Here is a 13432-nt window from a genome sequence, read left to right as displayed (position 1 = left end):
TTAACGGGTAGGTACTGTAGTGACCCGAACTTTTCCATGTTTATATATATTAATTGAGATTGATATTTACATGATTAAATGTTTCCAACATGTTAAGCAATCAAACTTGTTAAGACTTGATTAATTGAAATATGTTTCATATAGACAATTGACCACCCAAGTTGACCGGTGATTCACGAACGTTAAAACTTGTAAAAACTATATGATGACATATATATGGTTATATATATAGTTAACATGATATTATGATAAGTAAACATATCATTAAGTATATTAACAATGAACTACATATGTAAAAACAAGACTACTAACTTAATGATTTTGAAACGAGACATATATGTAACGATTATCGTTGTAACGACATTTAATGTATATATATCATATTAAGAGATATTCGTACATCATAATATCATGATAATATAATAATTTAAAATCTCTTTTGATATTATAAACATTGGGTTAACAACATTTAACAAGATCGTTAACCTAAAGGTTTCAAAACAACATTTACATGTAACGACTAACGATGACTTAACGACTCAGTTAAAATGTATATACATGTAATGTTTTAATATGTATTTATACACTTTTGAAAGACTTCAATACACTTATCAAAATACTTCTACTTAACAAAAATGCTTACAATTACATCCTCGTTCAGTTTCATCAACAATTCTACTCGTATGCACCCGTATTCGTACTCGTACAATACACAGCTTTTAGATGTATGTACTATTGGTATATACACTCCAATGATCAGCTCTTAGCAGCCCATGTGAGTCACCTAACACATGTGGGAACCATCATTTGGCAACTAGCATGAAATATCTCATAAAATTATAAAAATATGAGTAATCATTCATGACTTATTTACATGAAAACAAAATTACATATCCTGTATATCTAATCCATACACCAACGACCAAAAACACCTACAAACACTTTCATTCTTCAATTTTCTTCATCTAATTGATCTCTCTCAAGTTCTATCTTCAAGTTCTAAGTGTTCTTCATAAATTCCAAAAGTTCTAGTTTCATAAAATCAAGAATACTTTCAAGTTTGCTAGCTCACTTCCAATCTTGTATGGTGATCATCCAACCTCAAGAAATCTTTGTTTCTTACAGTAGGTTATCATTCTAATACAAGGTAATAATCATATTCAAACTTTGGTTCAATTTCTATAACTATAACAATCTTATTTCAAGTGATGATCTTACTTGAACTTGTTTTCGTGTCATGATTCTGCTTCAAGAACTTCGAGCCATCCAAGGATCCATTGAAGCTAGATCCATTTTTCTCTTTTCCAGTAGGTTTATCCAAGGAACTTAAGGTAGTAATGATGTTCATAACATCATTCGATTCATACATATAAAGCTATCTTATTCGAAGGTTTAAACTTGTAATCACTAGAACATAGTTTAGTTAATTCTAAACTTGTTCGCAAACAAAATTTAATCCTTCTAACTTGACTTTTAAAATCAACTAAACACATGTTCTATATCTATATGATATGCTAACTTAATGATTTAAAACCTGGAAACACGAAAAACACCGTAAAACCGGATTTACGCCGTCGTAGTAACACCGCGGGCTGTTTTGGGTTAGTTAATTAAAAACTATGATAAACTTTGATTTAAAAGTTGTTATTCTGAGAAAATGATTTTTATTATGAACATGAAACTATATCCAAAAATTATGGTTAAACTCAAAGTGGAAGTATGTTTTCTAAAATGGTCATCTAGACGTCGTTCTTTCGACTGAAATGACTACCTTTACAAAAACGACTTGTAACTTATTTTTCCGACTATAAACCTATACTTTTTCTGTTTAGATTCATAAAATAGAGTTCAATATGAAACCATAGCAATTTGATTCACTCAAAACAGATTTAAAATGAAGAAGTTATGGGTAAAACAAGATTGGATAATTTTTCTCATTTTAGCTACGTGAAAATTGGTAACAAATCTATTCCAACCATAACTTAATCAACTTGTATTGTATATTATGTAATCTTGAGATACCATAGACACGTATACAATGTTTCGACCTATCATGTCGACACATCTATATATATTTCGGAACAACCATAGACACTCTATATGTGAATGTTGGAGTTAGCTATACAGGGTTGAGGTTGATTCCAAAATATATATAGTTTGAGTTGTGATCAATACTGAGATACGTATACACTGGGTCGTGGATTGATTCAAGATAATATTTATCGATTTATTTCTGTACATCTAACTGTGGACAACTAGTTGTAGGTTACTAACGAGGACAGCTGACTTAATAAACTTAAAACATCAAAATATATTAAAAGTGTTGTAAATATATTTTGAACATACTTTGATATATATGTATATATTGTTATAGGTTCGTGAATCAACCAGTGGCCAAGTCTTACTTCCCGACGAAGTAAAAATCTGTCAAAGTGAGTTATAGTCCCACTTTTAAAATCTAATATTTTTGGGATGAGAATACATGCAGGTTTTATAAATGATTTACAAAATAGACACAAGTACGTGAAACTACATTCTATGGTTGAATTATCGAAATCGAATATGCCCTTTTTTATTAAGTCTGGTAATCTAAGAATTAGGGAACAGACACCCTAATTGACGCGAATCCTAAAGATAGATCTATTGGGCTTAACAAACCCCATCCAAAGTACCGGATGCTTTAGTACTTCGAAATTTATATCATATCCGAAGGGTGTCCCGGAATGATGGGGATATTCTTATATATGCATCTTGTTAATGTCGGTTACCAGGTGTTCACCATATGAATGATTTTTATCTCTATGTATGGGATGTGTATTGAAATATGAAATCTTGTGGTCTATTGTTACGATTTGATATATATAGGTTAAACCTATAACTCACCAACATTTTTGTTGACGTTTAAAGCATGTTTATTCTCAGGTGAATATTAAGAGCTTCCGCTGTTGCATACTAAAATAAGGACAAGATTTGGAGTCCATGTTTGTATGATATTGTGTAAAAACTGCATTCAAGAAACTGATTTCGATGTAACATATTTGTATTGTAAACCATTATGTAATGGTCGTGTGTAAACAGGATATTTTAGATTATCATTATTTGATAATCTACATAAAACTTTTTAAACCTTTATTTATGGAATAAAGGTTATGGTTTGTTTTAAAAATGAATGCAGTCTTTGAAAAACGTCTCATATAGAGGTCAAAACCTCGCAACGAAATCAATTAATATGGAACGTTTTTAATCAATAAGAACGGGACATTTCATTGTGCGCGCCGCGCACAGTTATGGTTCCGCGTCGCGCACCTTGCCAGCGACAGATTTCATCCTTTTTCTATTTTGAGTTTAATGAAGGGCAATTTGATCTTTTCACTTGAGGCCGGATCTGTGGGCTTTATCAGTTGGTTTGGATCCAACTTTGGATCATTTTCACATCCATTCATCACTCTCATCTTCAAACCCTAGAGAGAGAAGAGTTTTAGAGAGAGGAAGCTTCATTTGGAGAAGAAAGAGTTGGATTCTCACCAAAGCTCGGGTTTTAAAGTTGTTCACCTCATTCCTAGCTACGTTTTGGTTGTTGTGGTAAGTTCTAACTCCGAATTTCAATGTTTGATTTGATATCCAAAGTTAGGGTTTGAACTTGATTTGTAGAGAAACTCATTTAAACTCTTGAAGTGAGTTTATTGATGTTAGTAATCGAGTTTATTGTTGTTGTTGGTGGGTTTTGGGTTGGAAACCGACTTGGCCATGATTTACGACTTGGAATTGGGTTTAATCACTAGGTTTGGTGATTATGGAAGTGTTGGAACCCATTTTAATGTATTTGAATGACTAATTTTGAATTGAGTAAAAATTAGGGTTTATGGGTGATTTTGAGAATGATAAGTGTTTAACACTTGTGTTTGGGTTTAATTGACATATTAGGACCATTGTAACTAGTGTTAGTGATTATTAGTTGGTTTGGGCACGGTTTGTGCTTGGAAGTGCAATTGGTCGAAATTGCAGCAAGTGTCGAATGGGGTTGGTTTGTAAATCCACCCTAATTGTGCTGTTTGTATTGTGATAATGGAATAGGTACTTTCTATCTGCGCGTTGTGGATTATTCGGAAGCATTCATCAAGACGACAAGGTGAGTGTTAGTATCCTATGTGCATATGTATGTGTAGGATGGGTGCTGGTTGGGTGAAGTGAACCTCGGCTATAGAGCTCACTTCACATATAGGTGGATTGATGGACTTGTGTACATGCCCAATTGGCACGGTTGTGCATTTGGGTTGACCATCTTTGGCGAGGTGCACACTTCGTGTGTACGTTATCACATGGGCTTGTGAGTGGAATAATTATATATGTAAGTATATGATTTATTTATTTGTGGGGTATGGGTTAAAGTTTGATGTTGACGATACCATATCCTAGAGTATATTGTTTGATGGTTTAGATGAGGGTTAAAGTTCGATGTTGACGATACCTCATGTATGGATTTAAAGTTCGATGTTGACGAAGCCATACCACTATTGTAGTGACATTCGATGAGGGTTTAAGTTCGATGTTGACGATACCTCATATGTGGGTTTAAGTTCGATGTTGACGATACCACATTAATTCATTCGATGAGGGTTTAAGTTCGATGTTGACGATACCTCATATGTGGGTTTAAGTTCGATGTTGACGATACCACATTTATTAGGACGGATGGGAATTAAGTTCGATGTTGATGATACCATTCGTTGGGCTAGCCTTGAGATCTTGAATACTAGTGGATGTTGTGAACATCGATGCTTGTCGTATTGTTGTGATGTAGCTAACCCCCGGGTGTAGCTTGATGGCGTTGTTCATATCATCGTAGGTGAACTTACGTTGTTGATATTTTTAGCTTGTTGTATAGCGGTCGTACGGTATGCTTAGATTAGCTTGCCTTTATGCTTGGATACTCCGGTATGTGCTATTTGATTATTATTGTGTGGCGTGTCCATTTTATGCATATATATGTATGTAGTATATTCTCACTCACTAAGCATTAGCTTACCCTCTCGTTGTTTACATTTTTATAGATTTGCATGGAGAAGGTGGCTCGAGTAAGCGTGGGAACTAGTGAACTTGCGTAGTTTACTTTAGAAGACGTGCTTTTGGATTGATTAGGATTGGGTAGCGTATCCCCAATCACCATGCTCGATCTTTATTTTTGTGTTAAAAATCATGTGGTTGAAAACTTGTATTTTGTACGAAAGTCGTAAAACGACCGATGTGGGCCCGGTCTCGTAAAACTCATTTTATTATTGGAACGTGTTAGTTTTAACTAATATAAAATGTTGTGAGAAGCGTTTGGTCTAAAAGTGTCGGGAAGCAAGAGATCTTTTTACGAAAATTGGAAAAAGTGGACAGCGGGCTGCCAGGCCCTGTGCGCGCCGCGCACAGGTGTGGGTGCGCGCCGCACACTGCATTTTTGGTTGGTTAACGGGTGCGCGCCGCGCACTGCGTTTTTGGTTGGTTAACGGGTTGGGTTGTTACAAGTGGTATCAGAGCATGGTCTAAGGGATTTAGGTGACTAGAGATAGGTGCCTAGACTTAGACTTTTGTGTGTGCTGAATTTGTTGCGGGACTTGTAGGAGTACGAGTCGGAATAGGTTATAGTTAGTGCCTTGTTTGTAGGTGGACTAACGTTTATATTAGTAATTCGGATATTATTAATATATTATTGTGTTGTGATAATAATTCTCGCGTGTGTTTATATCGCGTAGAATTGTCGTTGTGTTGGTTATATCATCGAGCGAGGCGGTCGTTGTACTAACGAGTTGAGACGACGTGTGTGCATAATAAGGACTTGCAAACCTTATTACGGGTGCAAATCGTGTCTAACAAGCAATGTACGACGAGTGTTGTGCAAGATGGGGAGGTGTTATGCGTGTTGTTTTATACGTTAGTGATCTAATCGCTTTTGCATTCCTTAGAATGGCGATGGGAAACGGGATCGAGACGAACGATCTAGAGTTTAACGCTAGAGTTGCGGCCGCCGTTGCGGAGCAAATGAGTGCGTTTCGAGAAGAAATGGATAGGAAGTATTCCGAATCTTGGAGTAGTGGTGAAATGGAGCATTGTCTTAAGAGCTTCATGAGGACTAAATCCCCGATGTACGATGGAAAACCGGATCCTTTGATAAGCACAACTTGGATCTCGGATGTCGAAGGGTGTTTTCGTACTATTGAATGGGCTCCTGAGAAAAAGACAAGACTCGCTACTAGTTTGTTGCGGGGTAGGGCGAAGGATTGGTTGGATGGTAAGATTGATCTTGTCGGTGGTGAACCGTTTATGGGGTTATCGTGGGACGAGTTTAAGAAGGAATTCTTCGAGGAGTTCCGGACTTTAGCCGATTTGTCGGAAATGCGAAATGAGTTGCGCAATTTGTAACAAGGATCGATGGACTTGAATACTCTAAAGATGACCTTTATGTCGAAGGCTCATTTTTGCCCGGAGTATATTGGTAATGATCGATGTTGATGGAAGATTTTTATCGGACTTTGAATGATGAGTTGCAGGGCAAAATTATCGTTGGCCAAGTGAACTTGTTTGCGGAGTTATTTAACATGGCTAGGGGTTTCGAATCTTATTCGCGATCGAAGGTTAGGGAGCTTTCAAGTAAGAGAATGGTTGATTCGTATGGTGCTCCAAGTAAGAGGACTTAGGGTCCGAGTGCGAGCACGGGTGGTACACGGACGGGTATATCGGACTCTAGTGCGCCTAAGTGTTACAATTGTGGCGTGAGGGGTCACAAGTATTGGGAATGTGCGGTGCCAAAGGGTGATGGCATGGTGTGCTTCGTTTGCCAAGAGGAAGGACATCGTAAGTCGGAATGTCCCAAGTTAGCGGGGACGGGTGCGACAAAGAGACGTTAAGGTACGTTTCGTTTTAATAAATATGTCCTTTTGATTATTTATTATGTGCCGTTGAGTTTGAGTTGGTTAAATGCATGGTGTTGTGCATGTTAGTGATATGGGTGACGTTCCTAATGGAAGTACCCTATGGTGACATTTTGATTTATAGGCGAAGGGCGAAAGACTTGGTGCAACCAAGCATTCTTTAGTATTGGAAAATGTTTCTACCAAGCCAGGTGTGTGGGCTTTGGCTTTCGGACGTTAGAGCGTGTTCACTCTCGTGTTAAAGTTGATGAACCGTGAGGTTCGTCGGGTGGTTGGAACCCTTGAAATCGAGCGTCTTGGATCTCGATGTATGTTGGTAATGGAGTCTACATGACGCGACATTAGGTGCCTCTTTTATACCTACTAGCGTGGTGTTCGACTCCGATGGTGTTGCGGTTACATTGTACTTAGGGTACCGAAGTGAAACCCTTAGGTACATGAGTGACTAGGTAGAATTTGACAAGCTATAGCAATTGGATGATTGTGAGAGTAAATTTTGTGTAAATTGTGGTGAACTCTTCGTCCGGATTGTTTAAGGATAGGTTAAAATCCTTCGTGTGCTCAAGGATGGAGCAAGATGTGGTGATGGGTCATGTAAACCCAATTGTTATTAAAGTTTACTTTTCGGTAGCATTGTACGGTTGTACAATGTACTTGTTATGTTGGTTTTGTGTCATTGTTTAAGTAAAGCCAATGGGTGACGGTGGACGTCAATTTCTAGTGTGCGAAATGAATTCGTGGGAATTCGAGTGTTATGACCGATGGAGAAATTGGTCACGTATGGCGGATAGTGGTAATTATCGCGGGTGATGTTACCACGGCGAGGCGATTCGGGAACGTAGTTTCAAGTGGGGGAGTTACACTCCCGCACGAGAAGGTTTTAGTGTGAGATTCCAGATGATGCTCTTAGTAGATCTGGAAATTGTGTTGGGACCTAGTTTTGGTCGATTGTGGTAGAGTACGATTTTGGTTAAATTGTACTTATGATTTTGGATTTGAATTATCACCGGGGTGGTAATGTGGTAAACCTCGTTGAGAGGTAATGGACGTGTTTGACGATCGAGGTGAAGTCCCTCGGTTAAGGGATGTGCGTATCGGATTCTCTTCTAGGGAATTATTGTTTTGTGCCTATGTTCGTTATAGGTGGTTCTTGCTTGATTGCGATGGTGATGTTCGCGTGTGCGTTTGATTCGTGTGCGGAAATTCCAAGCGGGGTGGAATGATTTTATGTATGCGTATATACTTCGTTCGAGATGGATGGTTAGTGTATCCCGCTAGGGTTCACTATAGTGTAGCAGTGCGCAATGTTGCACTACTCGTTGTATCAGGCCAAAAGAGCGTATGTGATTGGTGGGTTATGGCCGTCGGCTCGGTCCACTAACTTACCATGGGAGTAGTGTTATATCGGTATGGTATAACGTTATCGAGAAATGCAAGTACCGATGGGGAATGGGAGTACCATTCCTGTGTTGAGATTTAGGAAGTGGATTACGTGTAGTTTTCGGCCAGCCTTCGTGATGTTTGATCTATCGGTTGTTTCATACACCGATGGTGGGGTCGTGAGGACCATGTTGTATGATTAGTGATGCGATATCCGTGTTTCGCTCACATGATGTTACGGGTGTGACGATAGTCGATTTTGTCCACCTTGGGATTTGCGTTGCCATAGTCGTTGGGTGCAATCGGTTTTAGCCGTTGGATTATGATGTTACGGTAGTTGCGTATTGGTCGTATTGCGCACTATAAAGTATGTTAAGTGGTGAGCACTATCTGTAAGGACTCGCTTCTATTCGGTCTTCGTCGGTTTAGATGGTTGACTTTATTTTGATGTGTGGTTACTTTAGCATTGTACTTGGTAATGGTATGCTAGAGGGTTGATATCTCGGTTCGAGATTTGCTGAATTTTCCCATTGTGAAGGATTGAGTAAGGTTTAGTGCACGGATTGTGACTTGATAAATCGCGTGTGACGATTTTGGTTGTTAAAAGCTATTCATTGGGAAGAATTGCCTAGGAAAGTCGGTTTGGGACTTACGTTTAAGGACCGTGGAGCGTGGTCTGTTTGGTTAAGTGACGAGGATCACGAGGACGTGATCGATTCTAAGTGGGGGAGAGTTGTAAGACTCTAATATTTATTGTACGGATGTGTAATTATGCTACGTTGAATGCAGGAAGTATTGTGGAATTAAACGAAGGTCAGAATCTACCCAGACTGTTGTGCGCGCCGCACACAGTTATGGGTGCGCGCCGCGCACCTTGCCAGCGACAGATTTCAGCCTTTTTCTATTTTGAGTTTAATGAAGGGCAATTTGGTCTTTTCACTTGAGGCCGGATCTGTGGGCTTTATCAGTTGGTTTGGATCCAACTTTGGATCATTTTCACATCCATTCATCACTCTCATCTTCAAACCCTAGAGCGAGAAGAGTTTTAGAGAGAGGAAGCTTCATTTGGAGAAGAAAGAGTTGGATTCTCACCAAAGCTCGGGTTTTAAAGTTGTTCACCTCATTCCTAGCTATGTTTTGGTTGTTGTGGTAAGTTCTAACTCCGAATTTCAATGTTTGATTTGATATCCAAAGTTAGGGTTTGAACTTGATTTGTAGAGAAACCCATTTAAACTCTTGAAGTGAGTTTATTGATGTTAGTAATCGGGTTTATTGTTGTTGTTGTTGTTGTTGTTGGTGGGTTTTGGGTTGGAAACCGACTTGGCCATGATTTACGACTTGGAATTGGGTTTAATCACTAGGTTTGGTGATTATGGAAGTGTTGGAACCCAATTTAGTGTATTTGAATGACTAATTTTGAATTGAGTCAAAATTAGGGTTTATGGGTGATTTTGAGAATGATAAGTGTTTAACACTTGTGTTTGGGTTTAATTGACATATTAGGACCATTGTAACTAGTGTTTGTGATTATTGGTTGGTTTGGGCGCGGTTTGTGCTAGGAAGTGCAATTGGTCGAAATTTCACCAAGTGTCGAATGGGGTTGGTTTGTAAATCCACCCTAATTGTGTTGTTTGTATTGTGATAATGGAATAGGTACTTTCCATCGGCGCGTTGCGGATTATTCGGAAGCATTCATCAAGACGACAAGGTGAGTGTTAATATCCTATGTGCATATGTATGTGTAGGATGGGTGCTGGTTGGGTGAAGTGAACCTCGGCTATAGAGCTCACTTCACATATAGGTGGATTGATGGACTTGTGTACATGCCCAATTGGCACGGTTGTGTGTTTGGGTTGACCATCTTTGGCGAGGTGCACACTTCGTGTGTACGTTATCACATGGGCTTGTGAGTGGAATAATTATATATGTAAGTATATGATTTATTTATTTGTGGGGTATGGGTTAAAGTTCGATGTTGACGATACCATATCCTAGAGTATATTGTTTGATGGTTTAGATGAAGGTTAAAGTTCGATGTTGACGATACCTCATGTATGGATTTAAAGTTCGATGTTGACGAAGCCATACCACTATTGTAGTGACATTCGATGAGGGTTTAAGTTCGATGTTGACGATACCTCATATGTGGGTTTAAGTTCGATGTTGACGATACCACATTAATTCATTCGATGAGGGTTTAAGTTCGATGTTGACGATACCTCATATGTGGGTTTAAGTTCGATGTTGACGATACCACATTTATTAGGACGGATGGGAATTAAGTTCGATGTTGACGATACCATTCGTTGGGCTAGCCTTGAGATCTTGAATACTAGTAGATGTTGTGAACATTGATGCTTGTCGTATTGTTGTGATTTAGCTAACCCCCGGGTGTAGCTTGATGGCGTTGTTCATATCATCATAGGTGAACTTACGTTGTTGATATTTTTAGCTTGTTGTATAGCGGTCGTACGGTATGCTTAGATTAGCTTGCCTTTATGCTTGGATACTCCGGTATGTGCTATTTGATTATTATTGTGTGGCGTGTCCATTTTATGCATATATATGTATGTAGTATATTCTCACTCACTAAGCATTAGCTTACCCTCTCGTTGTTTACATTTTTATAGATTTGCATGGAGACGGTGGCTCGGGTAAGCGTGAGAACTAGTGGACTTGCGTAGTTTGCTTTAGAAGACGTGCTTTTGGATTGATTAGGATTGGGTAGCGTATCCCCAATCACCATGCTCGGTCTTTATTTTTGTGTTAAAAATCATGTGATTGAAAACTTGTATTTTGTACGAAAGTCGTAAAACGGCCGATGTGGGCCCGGTCTCGTAAAACTCATTTTATTATTGGAACGTGTTAGTTTTAACTAATATAAAATTTTGTGAGAAGCGTTTGGTCTAAAAGTGTCGGGAAGCAAGAGATCTTTTTACGAAAATTGGAAAAAGTGGACAGCGGGCTGCCAGGCCCTGTGCGCTCCGCGCACAGGTGTGGGTGCGCGCCGCGCACCTCATCTGGTCAGCTCAGTTTTAATTTTTTTTTATGCTGCGTTTTTGGTTGGTTAACGGGTTGGGTTGTTACACCATGGGGGAGAATTCGATATGTTGAGTCCCCAAAATAATTAAGGATTTAATTATGACAAAACTGTAATTTATTTGCACTAAAATGTTATGTGCAGGCAGCATAAGTTTGTTTATGTATAGACAGCAGATATTGCTGTGTCGAGTGTAGTTTGCTGCTCAGTCTACCAGTACAAGGTAGACAGTTTTCTTCAATCAGCACAGGATGTGTACTCAGCAATTCAAGAATATCAAGTGTCTCAGCAATGAAGAACTAGCACAACTGGAATGCAGCTTACTACATAAGACAGCTATGCTCCATTACAAGCATAGTAGTTTCCCGAGTGGTCTACATCAATTGTACTATTCAACAGAAGTCAAAGACAAAGTTGAACAGAAAAGGACACGCGTCGGCGGCTGACAAGTGACCTTACAAGACCATGTGAGAATGCAGAAGTTAACGCATGTGCAGACATGGGTTATACTTTGTCAACACCTAGGGAACACAATATTCTATTTGTTTAATCAAATAGTGGTGCCAAACCGAATTGGAGTGTTCCTGCAAATAGCTACCAAAGAGGAAAGAGGAGAGCATGCTCTCTGATGCGGTTGTCCCCACAAGTACAAACATCATATGTACCAGTGGACAATAGAACTATTACACGGTTAATAGGACTACTATAAATTGTTGTATCCGCTATTGTAAAAACTAGTGGTGTGGGTTTATTTATTTAGAGTCAAAAACGTGTAATAGATTTTAGTTTACCTCTTAGCTATATTCTAGGTAATCTGTATCAACCAACTATCATTTTGCCAAGGATAGTTGTGATTCTTTGTGATTCAATCAATAAAGAATAACCGTTGAAAATTACCTGTGACTCTATTTAATTTACATGTTTGAATACTAATCGTGTTTAACTGTTAAGTTAATTAAAAGAAATTGTATTCACCCCCCCCCCCCCCTTCTACAATACTCCTGTTGTTATCAAGGGACCAACAACTGGTATCAGAGCTTCAGTCTTGATAATTAATATCTTGGATCTGAATTCTCTCATGGCTGCATATTCAAATACAGCTTACCTTGAAAATGGCTCATCCAATAGACCACCCAAATTTGATGAAGATGAGTATGAAACTTGAAAGGCAAGATTCATGCTTCACCTTGAGTCTATTGACCCACTCATGCCTGGTATTGCCACAGATGGTCCATTTGTTCCCACTGAGTCTATTGGTAGTGCTCCAGCTACAGCTGACACTCCTGCTGTTCCTGGCAGAGAGGTTATTCTCACTCCTTCTAGATGGGATGCTGAGGATAAACGTCGTGTTGGACTTGACCCTAAAATCAGAACCCTGTTAGCTATAACTTTGCCTAACCCACTGTTCAAACTGATTAAGGGAAAAGCAAATGCTAAACTTATGTTGGACTATCTAGATGTCACCTATGAGGGTATGGGAGAAGTAAGGCAGAACAGAATGATTGCTTTGAAAAGAGAATATGAAATGTTCTTTGCCTACAAGAATGAAACCCTTAAGAAAACCTTTATTAGGTTTAACTCCTTGATTGCAGACCTAATCACTTTGAATGTCACCTATACTGAATTTGAACAAGTAAACAAATTCATTGATTCACTGCCTACTAAATGGAAATCTGTTACTGACCCTTTAAGAACCACTCAGACCTCTAAGAACTTTAACATGTCTTCTCTCTACAGTTCACTTTGGAACCATGAGAAAGCAGAGGCTAAATTTGAACTTAACTTAAAAGAAAACTTTAGGTCTGCCCCCACCATTTCAAAATCTTCTAAGACAGATGATACTGCTCTTATTGCTGCTGCAAAAAAGAAAGCTCAAAAGGCTTTACTGGTTCAAAAGTTGTTGGCAGAATAAGAGACAGCTGAGAGTGATGTGGATAGTGGTACTGGGTCTGAAGAAAGCAGTGATGACGAAAGTGATGTAGAAGGGTTTGCTGAAGGTATGGCTTTGCTGGTTAGGAAGTTCAAAAGGTTCAATCGTAATTGAACCAGCAAGTCATACAAAGGGAGTAAGAAACCGAGTGCTAGGTATAGCAGCAAG

This window comes from Rutidosis leptorrhynchoides, chromosome 1 (genome assembly GCF_046630445.1).
Source record: "Rutidosis leptorrhynchoides isolate AG116_Rl617_1_P2 chromosome 1, CSIRO_AGI_Rlap_v1, whole genome shotgun sequence".
In the NCBI taxonomy this organism is placed as follows: Eukaryota; Viridiplantae; Streptophyta; class Magnoliopsida; order Asterales; family Asteraceae; genus Rutidosis; species Rutidosis leptorrhynchoides.
Note: the sequence above shows the minus strand (reverse complement) of the source record.